Source organism: Ceratotherium simum, chromosome 8 (assembly GCF_057802395.1).
Source record: "Ceratotherium simum simum isolate JZ-2026a chromosome 8, ASM5780239v1, whole genome shotgun sequence".
NCBI lineage: Eukaryota > Metazoa > Chordata > Mammalia > Perissodactyla > Rhinocerotidae > Ceratotherium > Ceratotherium simum.
Window position 1 is genome coordinate 78,749,126 of NC_141907.1, and position 25,091 is coordinate 78,774,216.

Here is a 25,091-nt window from a genome sequence, read left to right on the forward strand (position 1 = left end):
TTTCATAAACAAGAGAGTTAGGCATCTTGTGATTTCAATTCCATCCCATAAACACTGAGTACCTACTATGTGCCAGGTCTTGTGTCAAGTGCTAGGGGATAAAGGGACAAACCAGATAAGTGCTTGCCTGCAGAGCTCTCTGGATAAGAAGACAAACCTATAAACAAATAATCACAGTGTGATAGAGAAACAATAGACATATGTGCAAGGACGGAGGTAAATTGAGGTTCACATTGTGTAGGGAGAGGACATTTGAGGAAGAAATGTCTGAACTAGTTTCTGAAGGGTGGAATCAATCTTGTTGAGAAGGCAAAGAAGGGAAGTGGAGGATGAGGAGAAGATTTGAGGAAGAGGAAGCAACAGGTGCTCGGGCACGGGCTTGAAGCCTCTTGGGAATCTGAGCTCTGGACAGAGGTACTAACTGGGCAGTCAGGGGTCGTGGAGCAAGGATGGAAAGTTGCTTTCCGGAAATCACCCAGGGACTCCAAGGCTGTGCTAAGACAGCTGGCCTTTACCTGCAGTTGCTGCAATCCAGAGAAGGGTTTAAAGTGAAGAGGCATAATGACACTTCGCTTTAAGAGTGATGGTTTTAGGGGGCAGTGTGGATTAGAAGGGAGGCACAGGGGAAGCTGGAGACCAGTCAGAAGGCTATTGCCATAGTCCTGGTGAGAGACCATGAAGAGAGAACTAAGGAAGCAGCAAGAGGGCTGGAGAGAAAAGAACAGATTCAGAAAGTAACGTGAAGGGATGAGGGACAGGGCAGAAGAGCTGATTGCATGTGGACAGGAGGGTGCAAGAAGGACCTTCTCCAGCTTCCAGGTTGGGGACCTGCGTGTGGATCAGGGATAAAGGAGGCAGAAAAGATTTGAGGGCTGAAAGGATAATGCTGAGTTCAGATTTCACTGATCTGACAAGGAATCCAGGTAGCACAACATGATTTCAATAACAGACTGCTCAATATTCCTATTATTTCCATGAACAGAGTGATTTTTTTCTCTTAAAGTTTTTTTTGTTTTTTAATTTTATTTATTTATTTATTTTTTCCCCCAAAGCCCCAGTAGATAGTTGTATGTCATAGCTGCACATCCTTCTAGTTGCTGTATGCGGGACGCGGCCTCAGCATGGCCGGAGACGCGGTGCATTGGTGCGCGCCAGGATCTGAACCCGGGCCGCCAGCAGCGGAGCACGCGCACTCAACCGCTAAGCCATGGGGCCGGCCCTTAAAGTTCTGAAATATTACAACAATGACACTCTGATGACTTCTGCTTCTCTTAGATCGGCTCTATCTTAGCACTAGGAACTGAACACGGATATTGATAAAAAGGCTAAAACAACATTTATTCCCATTTTGGCTTACACAAAAATGATAAAATGTTAATCGAAAACTTAGGTGAGGATATATGGAAGAGAAAATGTGTGAGAATAATTCTGTTTATCATGTAAGGAGTTGTCTGAATCAGCAAGAGAAATCCATGTAAGAGCCTTATAAATACATCCTTTTATTTAAAAAATATATTCTTTTCATTCATTGTCTACAGAACCCAACACCACCAGATAAAGAGACACTCTTCCACTTGAAGGAATTTCACAGCGAGTCTCCCTATATAAACTATGTAAAATCCCAAAAAACAATACAGTATCTTTTGTTGTGCTAGAATTTTATTGTATTGAATAGTTAAGTAATTAATTATATTGTTGCAATGCTGTTTATTTGTAAGCTAATCTTGGTTAATCAGGGGTCTGTGCTCTGGTCTGGCCTCTGAATTCTGTTCCTATTTTGGCCATTTCAATTCTTCTCGTTGATTTCACCCTGAGACTTAGCTTCCTCCCACCCCTCCCCCTTGGCAAACCCTCTGATTTATACACTTGGGGAAGTCTCTCAGAGTTAGAAGTTATTTTTAGCTATGTATAAAACATTCAAGAAGAGAGAAAAATAGGTTGAAGTTCAGAAAACAATAAAAGGCTTCGCCCATAAACCATAACTTGTCGTCAGGGCTGCAGTGAGGCAAAGTCCTGTTTCTGTCCTTGTGACTCAGTAACTGCAGTCTTTTTAGTAATTTGGGGCATATTTGAAGTAATTGACTCAAGTGTTTATAAAGACATGGAATTTTATTAATAGGTAATAAAAATAGTTACAAGGAAATGTTAGGATGTCCTATTTTTGAATTCCATTGTTACGTCTGGTGTTGATTAATTCCATTGTGTGCAACTGAGAATCTTTCTTTAAGAAGCAGTTCCTAAAGAACCAGTTAAGAGGGCTGCTCTCAGGCCAGACTGTCTGGGTTCAAAACCAAACTCTGCCACTTCTGTGCCTCTCTTGGGGTAAGTTTCTTATCTTCTATGTGCCTCGAGGTTCTCACTTATAAAATGAGGATAATTCTCAAACCAATTCCATAAGATTTAAGGATCAAATGAGTTAATACACAAATTATTTAGTGCCTGGCATACAGTAAATATTCTTAAATTATTATTAATATTAGATGATTAAAGACATACTAAAGGAGATGGGATAAAACCCAAACCACTCTAAAAAATAACAGGGGAATGGTGTTAATCTAAAAATAAAATGGAACATATCTTAGTGTTTGAATTCCTTTAGCCTTTACTGACATTTCTATTGGGACAAGGTCAACTCACCATTAGATCACAACTCTTTAAGATTGTACTAGGAATATATAAATGATTAAGTATTAAATTGACCAATCTAGTTTGTATGCTAAACCTCAATACATATTTCCACTTCAACTCTAGGAATCCATAATTCTAGAGCTGTCATTAGCATGCATTTAATTTAGAGATATTACAACATGACATTTTAATCAGTCTGTATAAATAATATTTTCTAATTCTTTTAGGTTATAAGCAAATCATCATACTACGTTAATTTTTTAAAGATATAAGTAGAATAGATTTTTAATAAAAGAAATTTCAAGATTAATTTGAGAAATATTCATTATTGTACTTGGTAATAAGGCATAAATGATAGGCAATTTATATATCACTGTTACTTTTACCTAGACCTAGACCATCCATATTTTTATAGTTTTTATTTTACCTTTGTGAGTTTTCTAGTTCTTTTCTCCTACTACTTCAAGCTGGTGGGCATTACTTGTTTTTTTAATGACATTTATCTCTACGCCACCCCCACTCTCATACAATGGCACACACATCATCAGATTTAACACCTTTATCCAAGTCCCCAAGAGATGGAATTGCCTTCTAGTCACCTCTGCTCTCCCCATCGACCCCAAGTTCAGGACTGAGTGTTCTGACTGACTGAATCCACTGGAAGGATACTGGGGCAGATGAACTGGTCTAATGGGCAAGAGGTAGGAATTATGGGGCACACCCTGTGGTTATGGAATATTACCATCCTTTGGGGCAGGGAAGTGGAGGATGTGACCTGGAGGGGGAGAGGTTACCTTATAGTCCCTAATGTGAGTCATGACGTGGTTTAAGAGAGAGTTCAAAAGCAGAACATTTTCCCTGCGCTGAAATTGAGAGGACAGAGAAGAGGGTGAGTGTGTTGGAGAAGAGTGAGAAATGAGGAAAACAGGGAGCTTGTATGGAGCATCTCAGGTACTTAGCTAGGTACTTCATGTACATAATCTCTGTTCCTCACAATAGTTCTGTGAGGGAGGTCTTTATGTACCCATTTTTCAGATGAGAAGAATGATGCTCATAGAGAAGAACTAGCACAGGCTTACAAAGCTTGTGAAGGAGCGTAGCTCTGAATTCAGGACTGCCTGAGCTCTGGACTCTTTGTCTAAGCAAAGAACAGGGAGGAGGCAACTACAGTGCTACAGACTTGGGCACTGGCAGGATGAGCTCCAGATCATGTGATGGTGGCTGGAAGAAGCTGGGACACCAAGAAACACCTTAGTTACTCCAGGCATGGGCTTGAGCTGGCCTCTGGCTGGTGCTCTCCGGGGAAGCACTGTGATCCATAGGAAAGAGACAGGGACTCACCCTCTGTTGTCACCACTACCCTGCTCACTCTTACAAGATCAACACAGGCTTGCTTTCAGAGCTAACACTGGGACTTGGGTGCACTTTGATTTCAGGGGCATCAGGTAAGCCTCCTCGCTCTCCAAAATTGCTCCCCAAATTTTTGGTAGTGACTTGAAATGTCTTTAAGAGGGGCCAGATTTTAATTCCACCATTAGAAGGTTTTCTTCACATGCACACAACCTAGCGAAATAACATCTTAAACTAAACCATGTAAAGTGTTATAAAACATGACGTATAAATGACTAAGGGAAACCATTTTCAGTTTAGACAAAGAGGACTATGGAGGCATGAGGATTTCAAACCAGGATTCAAGTATCCAGCACTATGCAAAATTTTCTAAAGGGTACACAAGCAAAAATATATTTAAAGGAATCAGTATTTGTATCTTTAGCTTCCATATGCACTTCATATTAAAACTAATTCCCTGAGAACTTGCCCTCTACTTTGTAAAATGAAGGTATTTCTTGCCTCCCAATCTTACCAGGGTACATTGCATGAGGGTGTAAAAACCTTCAGGGTGCCAAATGAGCAAATGATTGAGAATATTGGCATGGTAGTTGAGAGAGTAAGGGACTGTAATGACAGGAGAACAAATCCTTTTGCAAATTAGGTAGTTTACAGTCCTTTGAAGGAGGGCCTAGTATGCCAGCTGATGGGTCACTGAATATAAAATTTGATGACAGAACACTATGTGATTTTTGGCATATAATTCTGAAGATATGCCAAGAGTTGAGGGACATTGTTACAATATAACTCCATGTATTCCTATTTACTTATTTATGGATGAGAAGAACCTCAGTATTTGAGTCAACTATAAATGATACATAGAAATAAAATTGATTTTATCCTGTCTTATTTCAGCAGTAAGTAATATTCAAACATGACTAATTGTGGGGGATGACAACCCCATTTCTCCTATTCAAAGACGCATTTCCAGGGGCTCGCCCCATGGCATAGTGGTTAAGTTCAGCATGTTGTGCTTTGGTGGTCCAGGTTTGCGGGTTCAGATCCCAGGCTCAGACCTATGAGATCCCATGGCTCAGCGATGCTGTGGCGGCAACCCACATATAAAGTGGAGGAAGATTGGCACAGATGTTAGTTCAGGGCTAATCTTCCTCAAAAAAAAAAAAAAAAGACACATTTCCAATAAAAATTCAGTCTTTATGCTAAATAATTATTTATCAAAATTTGCAGTATATTTGGATTCTTTAGACAAATCATACACTAATCATAATGAATGTACTGATACCTTAAAGCAAAAGAAATTTAACACTTAGATCTCTATGGTTATAAGAAATAAAATTTATATGCATATTTTTATCACAGAGAATTATGGACTGATCAATAAAAACTTGCATGCATAAACTGTATTATATTAGGGTAAAAATCTATGTAGGAAGTGGTGTAGAAATACAAGTTAAAACAGAAAAAGGAGGGACTGGCCCCATGGTGTAGTGATTAAACTTGGCACACTCCACTTAGACAGCCTGGAGTTTGCAGGTTCGGATCCTGGGCGCAGACCTATACCACTCGTCAGCCATGCTGTGGCGGTGACCCACATATAAAATGGAGGAAGACTGGCATAGATGTTAGCTCGGGGCAAATCTTCCTCACCAAAAAAAAAATAAATAAATAATAGAAAAAGGAACACTGTAAATGTTCCTTCTACTAAAGAAAAAATTGTTATATTTTATCAATGGATGATGTTGGGTAAGAAATCATTATGGTGTTTGTATTTTATTGGATCATCCAACTGTTTTATTTAAAGATGCCAAATATTTATAATATATCCAGACACAATGCCTTTTCCCACTATTTAATTTTATGATGAAAATTTTAGATACCCACTTCAAAATGTGCAAGAGGATATATATATATATATATATTTAAGCCTTATTACATATATATTATACATTATATATATTATTATTATATACATAGTTAAGTCTTTTAGGGATATGCTAGCAAAAATTTGAGATCACTGCATAAGGGCATGGGAGGATGGTGATTCCATCACCAAGAAGGGAATTCTACCCAGAGGAGAATGAGAGAGGCTGAGAAGTAGGAAGACCAAAGAACAGGATAAAAAGAGTGGGAGTTGGAGACCAGTGAATGGGACACTCCACTTATTTCTCCTGGGTGCTTCTGCAGTTATGATTATTGCTTCATATTTACATAAGGCCAATGAGATCTTCCCAAAAGACACTTGAGTTGCAAATACGAAGGCCTAGAGTTAAGACCCAGCTGCCCCATCCACTAATTCTTTGACTTTAGGCAAGTCACTTACCTTAAACAATTTTCTATCTCTAGAATAAGAATACTAATATCTGTTCTGACTCCCTCATAAGGTTCCAGTGAGATATGAAAAACAAATGAAAGCACTTTTGATCACTGATCATACAACTTTAAGCTGGTGTTTTATTATAATTATTCCTCCACAGAGTAAATAATTTATTCTAGGACTTTAAGTTAGTGTCTTTACTAGTTTAAATGAATTTTATAAATATTTAAGTTTTATAAACAGGAAAGAATAGTGCAAAATGAAAGACATTTAAAAATATTTTTAATGGGCACATATTTTTACTTCACAGCAGCATTCTATCAAATTCCATCCTAAAGACACCTTCTATTTGCACCTATCCAGATGCTATGATTCACTCTTGTTAAATCTAACTGAACACTGTGCTTTGTTATTTTCTGAGGCAACACGCTTTGTGACAAGGATGCTGAGCAACGTGATATAGTTCTGCAAAGAGCAATCTTCACATTGTGAGACCTTGTTCAACATTCAATCAAGGAAAAACAAACAAAAATAAGGTCATCCTACTCTAGCTGAAAAATGTTAGCAAACAGGAAAAAGAGAAAGTTTATCCAGAAGACACAAACTTGAAGGTATGAGCCACTCTCAAGACCATTCTCAACTCTGCCTTGTTGAATCCTGTACTCAGGAATTATACCCACTCGTCACTTCTTTCACTTCTCAGGCTTTTTGAGACTCTAGACATCAACAAATTACTCAATATTCTTGTGATTTTCTTTAGTCTCAGCAGATGATATACTATTTTTTTTTTAACAGACCAAATAGGCCAAAGGATATAAACGCCTTTCAAAGTGCTTTTTTTTTTTCTGAGTGTCAAGTCACCCACAAACATGCAAGTGTCTCCTCCGTCCTAACGACAAACCAACAACAAAGTTACCCTATGACGTGCTCCCCCTTCTCAGCTATGCTTCCACAGATGTCTTCCCCTAGTGCCTGACCTGCGTGAGGGAGCAGAATATTCACAGTCTCCCTCTGTTCACCTGCACGTTCACTCTTCAATTTACTCCTGTCAGGATTCATGCTCACTACCCGAACTTCACTTTCAGAGGTGACCAGCGGCCTCCTAATTGCCCAATACTATGGCATTTTCTCTCCCTCTGCTGTTTCTTGCCACCTGATTATCTGTTCTTTCTCAACCCACTTTCATTGGTCCCTTTATTTCATCCACCATTGTCACATCATCTTCCTCAGGGATCTCTCTTTCGTTTTGTCCCCTTCTAGTTGTATAGCAGTGGTTCTCAACTTTGTGCATCAGAATTACCTGGGGAGCTTTTAAGACCTGCTCATGCCTGGGCCCCACATGCAGAGGTTCTGATTTAATTGGGTTAATTGGGTTGACAAAGGGCTCACGCATCAGCGTTTTTAAAGCCCCTCAGGTGATGCTAATGTGCAGGCAGGTTTGTGAACAACCAGCCTATACACATTGGCTGGGTGATCTCATTCACTCTCGTGACTATTAACTCAAAAATCATTAACTGCAGTCCTAATTTTGGTTAAGCTCCATTCATATTTCCAATTACTTTCTAGATAATTCCACCTGAATGCTCAACAAATGTGAAAAGCATAACAGGTGCTGAACTGATCTCAGTGTCTCCTCACACCGGTCCTCTACAGACCTGGTGCTCCTGGTCTTCCTCTTAATTAATGGAGTCATTATCCTCTCATTTCTAAACTCAAAGCTTATAGTAAGTCTCAGACCTCTCTTCAAAATCATTCCATTAAGTTATAGATTCTACCTCAAATGTTTCTGGAACCTGGGCCCTCTTCTCCAGACCCACTCTTCTTAAATATTGTGATAATATTTTAATTATGACAATTCCCACTAAAAAGTAAATCTTAGAAAAAAAGTATCACAAAAAAAGTTCCCCACTGTGTCATTGTCTCCAGGTTAAAATCCAAACTTCATAACATTCCATATGAAAGCTTTTGCAAGCTGTCCCCAATTATTACTCCTCATCTGGAAAACTTAATTCTATTTTCTAGGCATAATGAACTTCCTGAAGCTTCCTCAGCACATGACCATCATTAACATGGCCACCCATATCTTTGTATTTTCTGTGTACTCTATCCAGAATGCCTTTCTCCTCCTTTTCTGCTGACAGAATTCCACTCATTTTCAGTTTTCACCTCAGAAGACACTTTCTGTCTGTTAATAATTGCTTTATATATTTAGGTGCACCTACATTGGGTGCGTAGATATTTACAAGTGTTATATCCTCTTGTTGGATTGTTCCCTTGATCATTATGTAATGCCCTTCTTTGTCTCGTTTTACAGTTTTTGTTTTAAAGTCTATTTTGTCTGATATGAGTACTGCTACCCCAGCTTTCTTTTCATTGCCATTTGCGTGGAGTATCTTTTTCCATCCCTTCACTTTCAGTTTGTGAGTGTCTTTAGGTCTGAAGTGTGTCTCTTGTATGCAGCATATATATGGGTCTTGTTTTTTTATCCAGTCAGCCACCCTATGCCTTTTAATTGGAGCATTTAGTCCATTGACGTTTAAAGTAGCTATTGATAAGTATGTACTTACTGCCATTTTTTATCTTTTTTTTTTTCCTCAGTGTTTTAGTAGTCCTTCTCTATTCCTTACTTCTTCTATACAGAATTGATGGTCACTTTAGTTTGACCTCTGTCTGAAAGCTGTACTCTTTAACTACCCTCCTCCCTCCTTTTATGTTTTTGATATCATATCCAACCTCTTTTTTGTGCATTTGTACCCATTACGTTCTAATCGTGGAAATAGATAATTTTTCCTATTTGTGGTCTTCTCTTTTCCCCTTAAATCAGTCCCTTTAACATTTCTTGTAACACTGGTTTGTTGGTGACAAACTCCTTTAATTTTTGCTTATCTGGGAAAATTTTGATCTCTCCTTCCATTTTGAACGATAACCTTGCTGGGTAGAGTATTCTTGGCTGTAAGTTTTTTCCTTTTAGCACTTTAAATATATCATGCCATTCTCTTCTAGCCTGTAAGGTTTCTGCTGAGAAGTCAGCTGATAGCCTTATGGGGTTTCCTTTGTATGTAACTTGACATTCTCTTGCGGCTTTTAGGATTCTCTCTTTATCTTTAATTCTGGACATTTTGATTATGATGTGTCTTGGTGTGGGCCTCTTTGGGTTTATCTTGTTTGGGGCTCTCTGTGCCTCCTGTACCTGGATGTCTGTTTCCTTCCTTAGGTTAGGGAAGTTTTCATCTATTATTTCTTGAAATAGATTCTCTGCCCCCTTGTCTCGCTCTTCTCCTTCCGGGACACCTATAACACGGATGTTAGTGTGCTTGATGTTGTCCCAGAGGTCCCTTAGACTGTCCTCACTCTTTTTAATTCTTTTCTCTTTTACCTGTTCACCTTGGGTAATTTCTTCTAGTCTTTCGTCCAGCTCACAGATCCGTTCTTCTGTATCTTCTACTCTGCTTTTGAGTCCCTCTAATGAGTTTTTCATTTCCAGTATTGTATTCTTCATTTCTGATTGGTTCTTTTTTATATCTTCCATTTCTTTGTTGACATTCTCACTGAGTCCATCTATTCTTCTCCCCAGATCAGTGAGCATCCTTAACACTCTTAGTTTGAACTCTCTGTCGGGTAGGTTGCTCATTTCTGTTTCACTAAGTTCCTTTTCTGGGGTTTTGTCCTGTTCCCTTACTTGGAATGTATTCTTTTGCCTCTTCATTTTGCCTCTTTCCCTGTGCTTGTGTCTACGTATTAGGTAGGTCAGCTACGTCTCCTGCTCTTGGATAGGTGACCTTATGTAAGTGATGGCTTAGGAGGCTTCCAGTGTGCTTCCCTCAGTTCTCAATGTTCCAGGGGTGACCCCTATGTGGGCTACGTGTATCCTTCTGCTGTGGCCTGTTTGCTCTCCCTGTAGGCACCCAGGGAGGCTGAGTTATGCTCCTGGCCAGCTGTTGTAATGCTCAGCTGCTTGTAGTTGTTGTGGGTCCTTCAGTCTCTTTATCAGCTGTGGGGAGCCCCAGCACAGTTGGCTGCAAGTTCTAATACCACATTTGTGTTGCAGTATTTCTTTTAAGTGAGTAGGCCCCCACCATGGCAGGTTGTTAGGCTCAGGGCCTTACAATTGCTGTAAGCCTCTAGCCTATTAGGTCTCTTGTCAGCTCTCTGAGGATTGCAGCTGGGTGGGGCTGGCCTCAGGCACAGGAGCACCCAATTGTTTCAGGTTTTGGAAGGTGGAGCAAACCTCCTATGTGGGTCTTTGAGAAGTACAAGTCTTCTGTGGCTGAGAAGCCCTGCCGCCCACAGGTCCACACACACAGTCAACACAGTCCTGCCCCCTGTGCGGCCCCCGACCTCCCGACGTGGACCCAGTCTCTCCACGGCGGGAGCCCCACACACTCTCCCACCGCCCCACACTCTCCACCCGCTCCTTGTGCACACCCTGCCCCGCTCAAGTCAGCTCAGTTGCCAGGCTGCAGAGAATCCAGTCACCAATCTATGCAGGCCCACACGTTGCCTGAGGGCTTGTTGTTGGGTGGGGCTAGTCTCTAGGGTGGGCTGCCTGCCCTGGCTGAGCTGGATTAAATCGGTGCTCTAGCGGGTAGAGCAGACCCTGGGCTAGCAGGTCTCAGGGAGAACTCCAATGGCGTCTGTGTCAGCACGCTCACACCAGGCCACAACAATGGCCGCCGCCAATGTCCCAGTCCCTGGAGAGGTCTCACCCCTCACCGAGATGCACTCAGGGCCTATTAGGTGAGTCTCTTGTCACCAAGCACTGTGCACCTTTCTTTCTGGTGATTTTAGGATGCTTTCTGGAACGGGTGAGTTTGTGCGCGGGCCCTTTAAGAGCCAGTTTTAGTTTCTTTGTGAACCGGGTTTTCTGGGGGTGCTACTCAATGCTTTAGTAGCAGGCAAAGTCAGATATTATGCTGCTGGTCTCAATTGTGCTGGGTCCACAAAATGCCCACAGCGGGGGCGCTCCCCGGCTCAGGGCCCCGCGCCTCCAGGGAGGCTGCGTACCTGTGAGCTGCTCCCAGCGGCCGTGAAGCTGGCGGCTTGTGAAGGTGGCGTTTTTCCTCTCCAGAAGGGAGTCTCTGCCTCTTCTACCCCAGTTAGGATTGTCCGTTGTTGCAGGAGTTCCTCTTATCCAGTTTTCAGTTCTGTCTCAGGGGTAACTTTTCCACGAGTAGTTGTAAATTGGCTGTGTCCACGGGAGGAGGTGAGTTCAGAGTCTGCCTACGCCGCCATCTTGACTCCGCCCTCCAGAAGACACTTTCTTTCTGAAGCCTTTTTTGTCTCTCCTAAGCAGAGTCAGTGTTCTCCCTTTCATGTGCAGCTCTAGCCTTCCTTTTAAACTATTTGTCATATTGTAATGTAATAATTTACGTAAAGTTTGCAGACTCCTGTCCTGGGAGTTCTTGAGAACATGATTTTATATACATATATATATCTATCTATAGATATCTATCTATATTTATTCATTTTTTTATTGTGGTCACATTGGTTTATAACATTAATTAAATTTTAAGTGTACATCATTATGTTTCAATTTCCATATAGACTACATCATGTTCACCACGCAAAGACTAACTACAATCCATCACCACACACATGTGCATAATCACCCTTTCACCCTCCTCTCTCCCCACTTCCCCTCTGGTAACCATCAATCCAATCTCTGTCTCTATATGATTGTTTGTTGTTTTTATCTTCTACCTATGAGTGAGATCATATGGTATTTGACTTTCTCCTGCTGACTTATTTCACTTAGCATAATATACTCTCAAGGTCCATCCATGTTGTCACAAATGACCAGATGTCATCGTTTTTTATGGCTTAGTAGTATTCCATCGTGTATATACACCACATCATCTTTATCCATTCGTCCCTTGGTGTGCACCTAGCTTGCTTCCAAGTCTTGGCTATTGCAAATAATGCTGCAATGAACACAGGGGTACATGTATCTTTACACATTGGTGTTTTCATGTTCTTTGGATAAATACCCAGCACTGGAATAGCTGGATCGTATGGTAGTTCTATTCTTAATTTTTTTAGGTATCTCCATACTGTTTTCCATAGTGGCTGCACCAGTTTGCAATCCCACCAGCAGTGTATGAGAGTTCCCTTCTCTCTACATCCTCTCCAACACTTGTTTCCTGTCTTGTTAATTATAGCCATTCTGATGGGAGTGAGGTGAGATCTCATTGTAGTTTTGATGCACATTTCCCTGATCATTAATGATGCTGAACATCTTTTCATGTGCCTGTTGGCCATCTGTATATCTTCTTTGGAGAAATGTCTGTTAAGATCTTTGGCCCATTTTTTAATTGGTTTGTTTTTTTTGTTGTTGAGATGTATGAGTTCTTTATATATTTTGGATATTAACCCCTTATCAGATATATGGTTTGCAAATATCTTCCCCAATTGTTACGTTGTCTTTTCATTTTGTTGATGGTTTTCTTTGCTATGCAGAAGTCTTTTAGCTTGATGTAGTCCCATTTGTTTATTTTTTCTATTGTTTCCCTTGCCCAGTCACACATGGTACTTGAAAATATGCTGCTAAGACTGAGGTCAAAGAGCATACTGCCTATATTTTCTGCTAGAAGTTTCAGGTCTTACATTCAAGTTTTCAATCCATTTGAGTTAATTTTTGTGTATGGTATAAAATAATGGTCTACATTCATTCTTTTGCATGTGGCTGTCCAGTTTTCCCAACACCATTTATTGAGGAGACTTTCCTTTCTCCATTGTATGTTCTTGGCACCCTTGTCAAAAATTAGCTGTCCACAGATGTGTAGGTTTATTTCTGGGCTCTCAATTCTGTTCCATTGATGTGTGTGTCTGTTTTTGTGCCAGTACCATGCTGTTTTGGTTAGTATAGCTTTGTAGTATATTTTAAAATCAGGGAGTGTGATGCCTCCAGCTTTGTTTTTTTTTCCTCAGGATTCCTTAGGCTGTCCTGGGTCTTTTGTTGTTCCATATAAATTTTAGGATTCTTTGTTCTATTTCTGTGAAAAATGTTGTTGGAACTTTGATAGGGATTGCATCGAATCTGTAGATTGCTTTAGGAAGTATGGACATTTTAACTATGTTAATTCTTCCAATCCAGGAGCATGGAATATTTTTCCATTTAATTGTGTCTTCTATTTCTTTCAACAATGTTTTATAGTTTTCAGTGTACAGATCTTACAGCTCTTTGGTTAAGTTTATTCCTAGGTATTTTATTCTTTCTGTTGCAATTGTAAATGGGATTATATTCTTATCTTTTTCTGCTACTTTGTTGTTAGTGTATAGCAATGCAGCTGATTTCTGTATGTTGATTTTTCATCCTGCAACCTTACCATATTCATTTACTGTTTCTAGAAGTTTTTTGGTGGATTCTTTATGGTTTTCTATATATAAAATCATGTCATCAGCAAATAGTGACACTTTCACTTCTTCCTTTCCAATTTGGATCCCTTTTATTTCTTTTTCTTGCTTGATTGCTCTGGCTAGGACTTCCAGTACTATGTTAAATAAGAGTGGTGACAGTGGGCATCCTTGTCTAGTTCCTGCTCTTAGAGGGATAGCTTTCAGTTTTTCTCCATTGAGAATGATATTAGCTGTGGGTTTGTCATATATCGCCTTTATTGTGTTGAGGTAGTTTCCTTCTATACCCATTTTATTCAGAGTTTTTATCATAAATTGATGCTGTATCTTGTCAAATGCTTTCTCTGCATCTATTGAGATGATCATGGGATTTTTATTCTTCATTTTGTTAATGTGGTATATCACATTGATTGATTTGTGGATGTTGAACCATCCCTGCAACCCTGGAGTAAATCCCACTTGATCATGGTGTGTGATCTTTTTAATGTATTGTTGTATTCTATTTGCTAGTATTTTGTTGAGGAATTTTGCGTCAATGTTCATCAGTGATATTGGCTTGTAATTTTCTGTTTTTTTGTTGTGCTTGTCTGGTTTTGGTATCAGGGTAATGTTGGCTTCATAGAATGAGCTAGGAAGCTTCTCCTCCTCTTCAAATTTTTGGAAGAGTTTGAGAAGGATAGGTATTAAGTCTCCTTTGAATGTTTGGTAGAATTCACCAGGGAAGCCATCTGGTTCTGGACTTTTATATTTTGGGAGATTTTTGATTACTGTTTTGATCTCCTTACTGGTAATTGGTCTATTCAAATTCTCTATTTCTTCTTGATTCATTTTTGGAAGGTTGTATGATTCTAATAATTTATCTATTTCTTCTAGATTATCCAATTTGTTGGCATATAGCTTTTCATAGTATTCTCTTATAATCTTTTGTATTTCTCAGGTGTCCATTGTAATTTCTCCTCTTTCATTTCTGATTCAATTTATTTGCCTTCCCTATTTTTTCCTGGTAAGTCTACCTAAAGATTTGTCAATTTTGTTTATCTTTTTAAAGAACCAGCTCTTAGTTTCATTGATTTTTTTCTATTGTTTTTTCAGTCTCTATTTTATTTATTTCTTCTCTGATTTCTATTAGTTCCTTCCTTCTACTGATTTTGGGCTTTGTTTGTTTTTCTTTTTCCAGTTCTTTTAGGTGCACTGTTAGATTGTTTTTTTGGATTTTTCTTGTTTGTTGAGGTAGACCTGTCTGTTTCCTTCCTTAGGTTAGGAAAGTTTTCAGCTATTATTTCTTCAAATATGTTCTCTGCCCCTTTGTCTCTCCCCTCTCCTTCTGGGACACCTATGACACGGATGTTAGTGTGCTTGATGTTGTCCTAGAGGTCCCTTAGACTGTCCTCGTTCTTTTTAATTCTTTTTTCTTTTAGCCATTCAGCTTGGGTGATTTCCTCTAGTCTTTCATCCAGCTTGCTGATCCGTTCTTTTGGTTTTAAGTCTCTCTAGTGAATTTTTCATTTCCAGTATTGTATTCTTCGTTTCTGATTGGTTCTTTTTTATATTTTCTGATTTTTTGTTGACGTTTTCACTGAGTTCATCCATTCTTCTCCAAAGGGTGGTGAGCATCCTTATGACTTTTTGTTTGAATTCTTTGTCAGGTAGATTGCTCATTTCTGCTTCATTTAGTTCTTTTTCTGGGGTTTTGTCCTGTTCCCTTACTTGGAATGTATTCCACTGTCTCCTCATTTTTCCTCTTTCTCTGTGCTTGTATCTATGTATTAGGTAGGTCAGCTATGTCTTCTGATCTTGGAGAGGTGGCCTTATGTAAGAGATGCCTTATGAGGCCCAGCAGTGTGCTTCCCTCTCATCACCAGTTCCAAATGTTCCAGGAGTAACCCCTGTGTGTGCTACATGTGTCCTTCTGTTGTGGCAGAGTTGCTTTTGTTGCAGGTGCCCAGGGAGGCTAAGTTGTCCCCCTGTCCAGCTGGTTGTAATGCTTAGCTGTGTGTGGCTGCTATGGACCCTTCAGTCACTTTATTGGCCGTGGGGAGCCCCAGCACAGTTGGCTGAAAGGTCTAATAGCACATTCCTGTTGCAGCTTTTCTGTTAGCTGCAGCGTGGCTGGTTGTTAGGCTCAGGGGCTTACAATTGCTGTAGGCCTCTGGTCTGTAAGGGTGCTGTCAGCTCTCTCAGGATTGTAGCTGAGTGGTGCTCGCCCCAGGCATGGGAGCACCCAATTGTTTCAGGCTTTGGAAGGTGGGGCTGATCCCCTATGTTGCTGTTTGAGAGGCACAAGTCTTCTGCAGCTGACAAGCCTCACTGCCCATAGGGCCACACACACAGTCAACACAGTCCCACCCCATGTGCATGCCCTGATCCCCTGAAGTGGACCCAATCGCCCCACTGCTGAGGCCCTGGACACTCCACCAATGCCCCACACACTCCACCAATGCCCCACACACTCCACCTGCTCCTCATGCATGCCCTGCCCCACAGAGGTGGATCCACTCACCCGGCCACAGAGGAACAGGCACTGTGCCTACGCAGGCCCACAAGTTGCCCGAGGGCTTGCTGTTGGGTCAGACCAGTCTGTAGGGTGGGCTGCCTGCCTTAGCTGAACTGGATTAAATCAGTGCTCTAGTGGGTGGGGCAGACCCTGAACTAAGAGGCCAGGGGAAGAACTCCAATGGCATCTGCCAGGGTCTGTGTCAGCATGTCTTTAGTAGGTCACAATAATGGCTGCTGCCAATGTCTCAGTCCCTGGAGAGGTGTCACTTCTCACCAAGATGCATCCAGAGCCTATCAGGTGAGTCTCTTCACCAAAGGACTCTGCACCTTTCTTTGTGGTGATTTTAGGTTGCTTTCTGAAATGGGTGAATTCGTGCGTGGGCCCTATAAGAGCAGGCTTTTTTTTCTTTATCTCCGATAGGTTTTCTGGGGGCATTCCCAATTGTTGCTGGTAGCCAACAAAGCCAGATGTTATGACATTCTTCAAGGTTGTGCTGAGTCCAAAAGCTGCTTACAGCAGTAAAGCTCCGCTGCTCAGATCCCCCACCCCTCCAGGGAAGCCTGCATACCTTTGGATTGCTCCCAGCCAGCCAGGAAGCACAGCAGCTTGTGAAGGTGGCTTTTTTCTCTCCAGAAAGGAATTTCTGCCTCTTCCACCTCAGTCAGCACCGTCCCTTGTTGTGGGGTTTCTTTTTATCCAGTTTTGAGTTCTCTCTCAGGGCTAATTGTTCCAAGATTGGCTGTAAATTTGTTGTGTCCATGGGAGGAGGTGATTTCAGAGTCCACCTATGCCACCACCTTGACACCCGTTCCAGCTCTATCTATATTTATATCTACCTATCTATCATGATTTTATATATAGATAGATAGATATAATATATACAATATGACACATTATGAACAATACATTTTTTGTTGACCGTATCTAGCACAGTGCCCTAGCAGAGATGTTCAAAATGTATTGACAGTTTATCCAGTGAATATTTGTTGCACATCTACTATGTGGCTTCACTATTCTCGGTACCTGGGATGCATCAATAAGTCAAACAAAGTCTGTTCTCCAAGTGATTCTCAAGAGAGAAGAAGGACAATGTATAAACAAATAAACAATGTATAAGCAAATAAACATACTGGATAATTTTGGTGGTCCTAAAGGCTAGAAAAAAATAAATCAGTCTTATACAGTGCTTTAGATCAGGAGTCAGAAAACTTTTTCTGTAAAGGACCATATGGTAAATATTTTAGGCTTTGTGGGCCATACTGTCTCTAAACAGCAGCCATAGACAATATGTAAATTAATGAGCATGGTTGTGTTCCAATAAATTTTTTTTTTTTTTTGAGGAAGATCAGCCCTGAGCTAACATCCATGCTAATCCTCCTCTTTTTGCTGAGGAAGACCAGCTCTGAGCTAACATCTATTGCCAATCCTCCTCCTTTTTTTCCCCAAAGCCCCAGTAGATAGTTGTATGTCATAGCTGCACATCCTTCTAGTTGCTGTATGTGGGACGCGGCCTCAGCATGGCCGGAGAAGGGGTACATCGGTGCACGCCCGGGATCCGAACCCGAGCCGCCAGTAGCGGAGAGCGCACACTTAACCGCTAAGCCACGGGGCCAGCCCTCCCAATAAAATTTTATTTACAAAAACAGGTGGTGGGCCATATTTGGCCTGCAGGCTATAGTTTGTTGACCCTTGCTTTAGATGATAGGGAAGGTCTCTCTGAAGAGGTGACTATACGCTAGGACGTGGATACCTAGAAAGAGCCAATCATACTGAGCCAGAGTGTTCCAGATACAGGGAAGAATTGCACAAGTCATTGTTTGAGAAGCAAAAATAAAGTCTTCATGACAGAAGTGTGGTGAAAGAATGAATGAATGAATATATGAACAGAGGCATGAATGAGTGATGTTTACCCATATAGAAAATGAAAACTATTACCATTAAATGATAAGTTTTTGAAAAGAAGCACTCCCTCAACTGAGATGTACTGTAGCCGTATTCAGAGAGCAGAAACAAAGACATGACTGTACAGAAAGATAAAAGTCAGCAGGATCTACTTGAAATTCCTTCACTCAATGAATATCTATTGAACAGCTACTATGCAACAAGCACTTTGCAGGTGCTAGAAATTAGACAAAATATTTAATAATTATGACATCTAAAGTTACAGACAATCACAATGTTGGATTCCATTGATTCTTAGCAATGTATATATTTTCATTTCTAGAGGCTGAAAGAGTCAGATGACTTCTAAGTACTAATAAGTACTGTTTATCATAAAACTAAGAGAAGTACTGTGATAAACCAAAAAAATGTGACCTGGGAACACATAGAACATACCAATTGATTTCATTTTAGAAAAATATTTTGGAAAAAATTCTTGGACATCTCCAAATGAAATATGTTTAGAAATCATTGAGATACTATAAAACAATGGAGCTGAAGTTGAGTTTAATTTCTCTGGTACATTCTAAAATTCTAAAATTTTCATTATTTCATGAAGTGTGTGTAGATAATAACAACACACAACACAAATAAACGTGCTTACTCTACTTTTGGAAAATTGATGAGATGATGTAGCACTTTTTAAATAAATGACTTTTCCCAAAAGATATCTTTGTCTGGATATTATCTCATTAGCTCATGAAAATCAACCAAATAAGGTTACACACAATTTGTGTCATTTTAATAAACTAAATTTAAAAAACATACAGTCAATAAAATTTTTTTTGTCATAGGGAAAACACAGGCTTTGGAGTTGGCCAGACTTGGCCCTGTATCCCAGCCCTCCCACTTGCTAGGTTTGCAGGCTTATGTAGGCTGGAAGCTCCCGGAAGTATTATTCTCCCCTGTACAAAGGGAAGGACCAGCCCTCCCGGGGTTGTAGGAGGATTTAATCAGCTATAGAAGGGAAAGCACCTGGAATTAGGAGGCAGTCAATAAATTTAATTGCCTTTTCTCTAAGACTAAGTTTACCCCAAACACAGCTATATCTGCATAAATGTATTTTAGATGTTGATGATTCAGTGTTCCTTAGTGTGTCCATTAAGAAGTACATATCTTCCTATTCATAATCCCAATCAGGGAAAAAAAAAAAAACTGGGAGAAATCTGTCAATCAGTTTTCCACTGCATAGGACTATTAGTGTTGGTTGACTAATCTTCATTCATAAAACTCTCCCACTGAGGAAAGTTTCCCCTTATTTACAGCCTCAATCCTTTCTAGTGTATGTACCAGAAGAGATGTAATATTTCTAGCCTTCCTCTATGAGGACTGGTTCCCAGCTCTGACAGTAGGAGGATAAAATGGTTAGAAATCTCTCCAACAGTTAGGCCTTTCAGTTCTATTGATGCCTTCAGTCTGGCACAAGAGTTCTCAAAGCACTAACCTGATTTTATTAATGAGGATGAGCGATTCCCAACTTGATTATAAGTTTTAGGACTGGAGCATATTGACCCCAGAGTGTGTGTTCCCAGAAAAGATGTATAAAACTGCCATCCCTTCCTGTGCGCAGTGTGATTTAGGGACCCACATTTTTTATGGCTCCTAAATGCATGGTTTTACAGTTTTACTGTTACTGATATTTTATAAAATTCAGAACTATTGGGTATATAAGTGCTGTCAGGGAAAACGAAGCTTTGTTGCAAAACACAGAGATAATTCTTCAGTGGCTCAAGCTTCCATAACCTCTTCTGAGCAGCTACTCCAGCACTCAACAACCCTCATGTTTCAAAAATGCTCTATTATCTCTACCCTAAATACTTTATTCTTCAGTTTAAATTTAATTTTTATTTACATCATCAGCAAAGACCGAGAAAAGTAGATTAACATTCCCAATGTATTATCCATTTATAGCTCATAATTAAATAGGGATAAATTATAATCCCCACTTTAATCTGGACTTCCCCTACTCATTTTATCACCTTTATTCACTCCCCTTCTTCTTTTTTTTTTTTTTGTGAGGAGATCAGCCCTGTGCTAACATCTGCCAATCCTCCTCTTTTTTTGCTGAGGAAGACTGGCCCTGGGTTGACATCAAGGCTCATCTTCCTCCACTTTATATGGGATGCCGCCACAGCATGGCTTGCCAAGCAGTGCGTCGGTGCATGCCTGGGATCCGAACCGGCGAACTCTGGGCCGACGCAGTGGAGCGCGAGCGAGCATTAAACCTCTTGCGTCATCGGCCGGCCCCCTTCTCTTTCTAATTAAACACCATAAAAGCTAGACTCCAAAACTTCCAATGTTAAAAGTATATAAAGTCAGGGACCCATTTACACAAGACAATTATTTTCCAAATATTATTTATCTCCACTATTTTTTCATGATTTATTACTAAAATTGTCTAAAACATAACGATGTTCATGATTTTCTATTAAAAAATAAAAGACAAGTATTTTGGGGAGAATGACATAATAAAAATAAATCAATAACCACGTCCTCCTCCTTGTTGCCTCATTCCTCCCAACCCCCTGGCAGAAGGAACACATCCCACAATGATTCATATATTAGGAGCTTTCTAGGAATGCCTGGCACTAGCATTAGCAATTATAACATTTCCAAATATATTAAATGTCTGCTCTCAGTCGTTCCTTTGTTTTGTTTAAGCAAATCAGTGTCACAGTAAGAAAAAAGAGTTTATAAATTGAAATTTCTTTCTTATTTTCTGACCGTTTATAAAAGAACAATAGTGACAATATATTTGAAACCACAGTAGTATAGACATTATAACAACAGTGATGATGTTTTACCTTTAGATGACAAAAGTACGTAGTTGAATTATTATTAAACATTAGCCATATATACTAGAGTGTATATATTTTAAATTCTAAACTAAACAAACAGGTTTACCTAAAATGTGCTTAGGATACTCTTTGCCTACCTTCAGCAAGACTAATGTGTTGGCTTCACAAGTCTCTTCTCCATACTGCCAGAATCAACACAAGGGTAGAGGCATCACTTGTATCATGAAATAATCTGGCTACAACTCCATCTCTCTAAACCCCTGCCAAGTGTGGACCACAAATGGCAATAAAACAACAATAGGAGCAAAACCAATTCTTCCATTAATCAGAAAGTTCCAAAGTTAAGATACATGGAGATATATAAACAGAAATTGTAACAAATTATAAATCTGATGATGATTTACTTATGTTTACAACACCTTCAATGTAATCATATAGGCTGAATTTTGTATCTTTTCAGTGTGACCTTTTCTATCAATAAAGATGAATTCTTTTTGAGAGTTTTAAATACTGAGGAACTTGTTTCTTTCTGTAGTTCAGGGTAAATGACATACCTGCATTTTACCAAGAGGGCAATGTAAATTTTTTTTTTAAACTAAAATTCTTGGCAGAGATCCTTTAGAGATTGTTGGACTTCGGTCAGGACATTGCTAACAATAAAAGGTGCTCAGCCCCCCAAGTAGCTATTGGCACCCTTTGCCCTTTGATACATGAACTTGTTAACCATGTGATTGGTTAAGGGATCGTCTAATCGTATATGCCAATAATAAAGAGCAAGCACCTTGCAGTTTCCTTTCCTATTCTATTCCCCTGTGAAAGACAGATGTGTTGTGTCTAATTATTCACTGATTGGTATCGGGAGAAACATTAACATAATTGGCACATTTGTTGTAATTAACAGAGGGAAACTGCCACATGCCACCCAACATGAAAAGTGAGTCCAGCAACCATTAGCTAGAAAAACCCACATCTATCAGAAGGGTTACTCTGTTAAACTGAAAACTGGGGCCCCTCAAGTCAGAACACTGAGGTTGAAAACGACACAACAGAGTTGAGAAGAGTATGTACCCCTAAGAGAATGGAGACTCAGCCTAGAATCGTTGTATGCAGGTACATTAATCAAACAAATGGGAAAAGCAATTATGGGACAATTATCAAATGCACACTCAGCCAAGCCAAGCTTCTAAAAGGAGCATTAGCTAGAAGCTGGGAGTCTGCCAAGCTTTACTGACTGGTTTAGAAGTGTCAAATTTGAAGCTTTTCCTGTATTTGTTTGTTTGTTTTAACCTTGCTCTTGAGACCAGTGGTTCTCAAACTTTGTTGCATTTTAGCCGGTGGAGCTATTAAAATTCTTGATAGTCAGGCTGCAAAGCATACCTATTATATCAGTATCTTTAGGGTGAGATATAAGCATCAATATTTTATAAGAATTCCCCAGTGATCCCAACGTGCATCTTAGTTTGAGAACCAGTACTGCAGACTGGTTCTGATGAGCTTGCTAAAATGCAGATTCCTAGAGTGGGCCTAGTGGGCCTTGAGATTCTTTCTAAGAAGCTCCCAGGTCATGTCAATACAGGTAATCTATGCATCACACTTTGAATAGTAAGGCCTTGAAAATTCTAAAAGGTATCTATAGCTAATAAACCTTCTGCATACTTTCACCAGATAGAGTTTGGCTCCAATTGCTCCAAAGTTCGAAATCCCAGAATTATTTTCTTCTTCTCACACCGGCAACAGGTGTTCATCCCTTGTAGGTACTTCACATGACCAAGAAAATCTTCATTATAGAATGCAAATGAATGTTCTTTACCCAAAAAAGTTGTGGATAAAAAGTGTTTTAAAATACAAGAAGCAAAAGGCTATTTAAATAAAAAAGGGTGCAAAGAAAAAAAACGCTGCCACTCCCACCTGGAGCTATTGAGGAGACATTGTTTTAGATTTTCTCTCTTGCCAAGAATTGAAAGCTACTTTGTTTATGCAGCTATTTGCTTCTCAGATTTGCAATACAATAAGACATGCATCCACTTCTGGGTTGACCACTGTCCAATATACTTTGTACCTTTCTGTAGGTTTGTGAAAGTACATGTATTTTTATGCTTTAAAAAGTGTTGATCTTCAAGCAAGTTGAATTATTAAAAAAACAGCCAAAGGATAAAAAATGCAAGTGGAAACTGTGGTGACATTTTGCTCAGTTGTAACTTCTGCAAAGGGAAGGAATTTGCTAAGAAAGGGATTTTGTTTTCCTGCTGGGGAAATACTCCCTTAATTGCACATATGTCTGGCTCATTGCTTTTGAGAGCTGACTGTACACAGACCATATTGCAGAGGCAAACTGGTCTTGAAATCTGAAAACTTCCTTTTCTAAAACCTAGGTTTAACTAGGAGGAGATAAAAGCATGTTGATAAGTCAACTAACAGTGGCAACCACTGAAAGACCAAAGTAGAATGATTATATCTCATATTATCTTCCAAGGGAGCAAAAAGGCACTAAAATGTCCTTAAAATGCTAAATTTTCCAGGGCAAAAGGACTATAAATTGATTAGTCTGTGGATAGTTCCTAACCTATCTTTACTATAAACTTGCCTTTCAGGATAAGTAAGTCACAGCATTTCTTCTTATTTACCAATTAAAAGTGTTGGGAACTGTTGTTAAGTCTGCCACCTTCAGAAAGTATCTTCCTTTTGGCTCTCTGTTTCTGCCATTTTTCACTCACAATGAGTTTACAATAAATAGTGCCTGTAGGCATATGGAGAATCATTGAAAGAAATTCCAAAGCAGGAAAACTTATCGAAGAAACAGATAAACTTTTTTCCAAGAAAGAAGGGCTGTGGAAATGAAAGCCCCTCCTGCCCTGTGATTATGGACACAGGCTAGGTCACTGCTCATTGCTGAAGTGCCACTGAGGGAGGGATGGTATATGACAGCAGCTGAGGTCTACTGACCACTGATTTTAGATCATCTGCTGAACTTGAGCATGGAAGATTTCACTTTGTTCTGAAAGACCAAATATTTTCTGGATTTTATTCATTTAATAAAATCAAATTTAAAAATCAGGTTCAGAATTTGTTATTCCCACAGGAATGAAAATATATGCTTTATTTCTCCATGTTTCTCCATCTCTTCTATTTTCACCCTAAGCAACCATCTTCTCTTGCTTGAGTTAAGATCTCCTAAATGGTGTCCCTGCTTCCGTTCTTAAACTTCTAAAATCTACTCCCCACGAAGCAGCAAGAATGATCCTTGAAAGACACATATCAAGGCATGACAATTTCTTACTTAAAATCCCCAATGACTTTTCACACATTCAGAGACGATTCTGAATCGCTCACTGTGTGGCTAAGTCCCCGAGCTTGTCCTCCCCCGTCTGACTGAAGGCCTTCCTGCCCTCCTCGAGGCTCACTGTATCTCACAGACATCGGCCTCCTTTTTAATCCATAACCACATCAGCTCCTCCTGGGGGTCTCTGCTCTCCTTGCCTGGAGCTTCCTGACCCAGATCTTTTCAAGTCTGGCTCTTGCCTGTCATTCAGATCTCAGCTCAAATATTAGATTCTCCTTGGACTTTAAAGCGACTCCCAATCCCCAACAACCATCACCCTCTCAGATATGACCTTGTCTTATTTCCTTTAACTTGCAATAATCTGACAACGTCTTGCTCATTTATTTCTATTCTTGTTCAGTGTTTTGTTTTGTTACCCTTTAGGAACTTGCACTGACTTGTATCTCCTGTAACTAGAAGAGTATCTGGCACACAGTGAGTGGACAATAAATATTTCTTGGATAATGAATTAATGATTAAAAAATAAAAACTGCATTTTGTACTATAGGCTCAGAGAAACCACTATGTGTGTGCAGAAGTTAAGCCAAAAATCTGTTATAAGTCAGGGAAGGTTTATTATTTCTTACTGTGTTTTAAAAATTGATATTGATATTGTCTAACTTTATTATTATTTTTAATTTGGTTTACACAGTTACCTGGGCTTGTGGTGGTCTCTGTGTTTAGCTATTAGAGGTTGATATTGGCAGAAAAACATATGGGATGACCGTAATAAAAAGGTAATGTTGGCAAATGTTGATTGGACCACTGCAAAGCTTGCAAGCTGACTACTAGTCAGGGAACCTAATACTTATGCAAACCTGTTTGCAAGGCTGATAACCATCCCATAATCAAAACCCCTTCTTGTTGCTAAACACATGCTAGGAGAAAATT

General features: G+C 39.7%; 1 protein-coding gene and 1 long non-coding RNA gene across 3 annotated transcripts in view; one reads left to right on the top strand and one right to left on the bottom strand.

The window, feature by feature from the left end:
• Positions 1 to 25,091, bottom strand: part of UNC5C (unc-5 netrin receptor C) — a 375,945-nt gene that overhangs the window by 78,954 nt on the left and 271,900 nt on the right. The gene's annotated exons all lie outside the window — the stretch shown is intronic.
• LOC147916513 (uncharacterized) overlaps positions 10,951 to 25,091 on the top strand; it is a 38,207-nt gene continuing 24,066 nt past the window's right edge. Inside the window, exon 1 of the long non-coding RNA XR_015552961.1 lies at positions 10,951 to 11,029. This is a non-coding gene — a long non-coding RNA (uncharacterized LOC147916513). The remainder of the gene's footprint in view (positions 11,030 to 25,091) is intronic.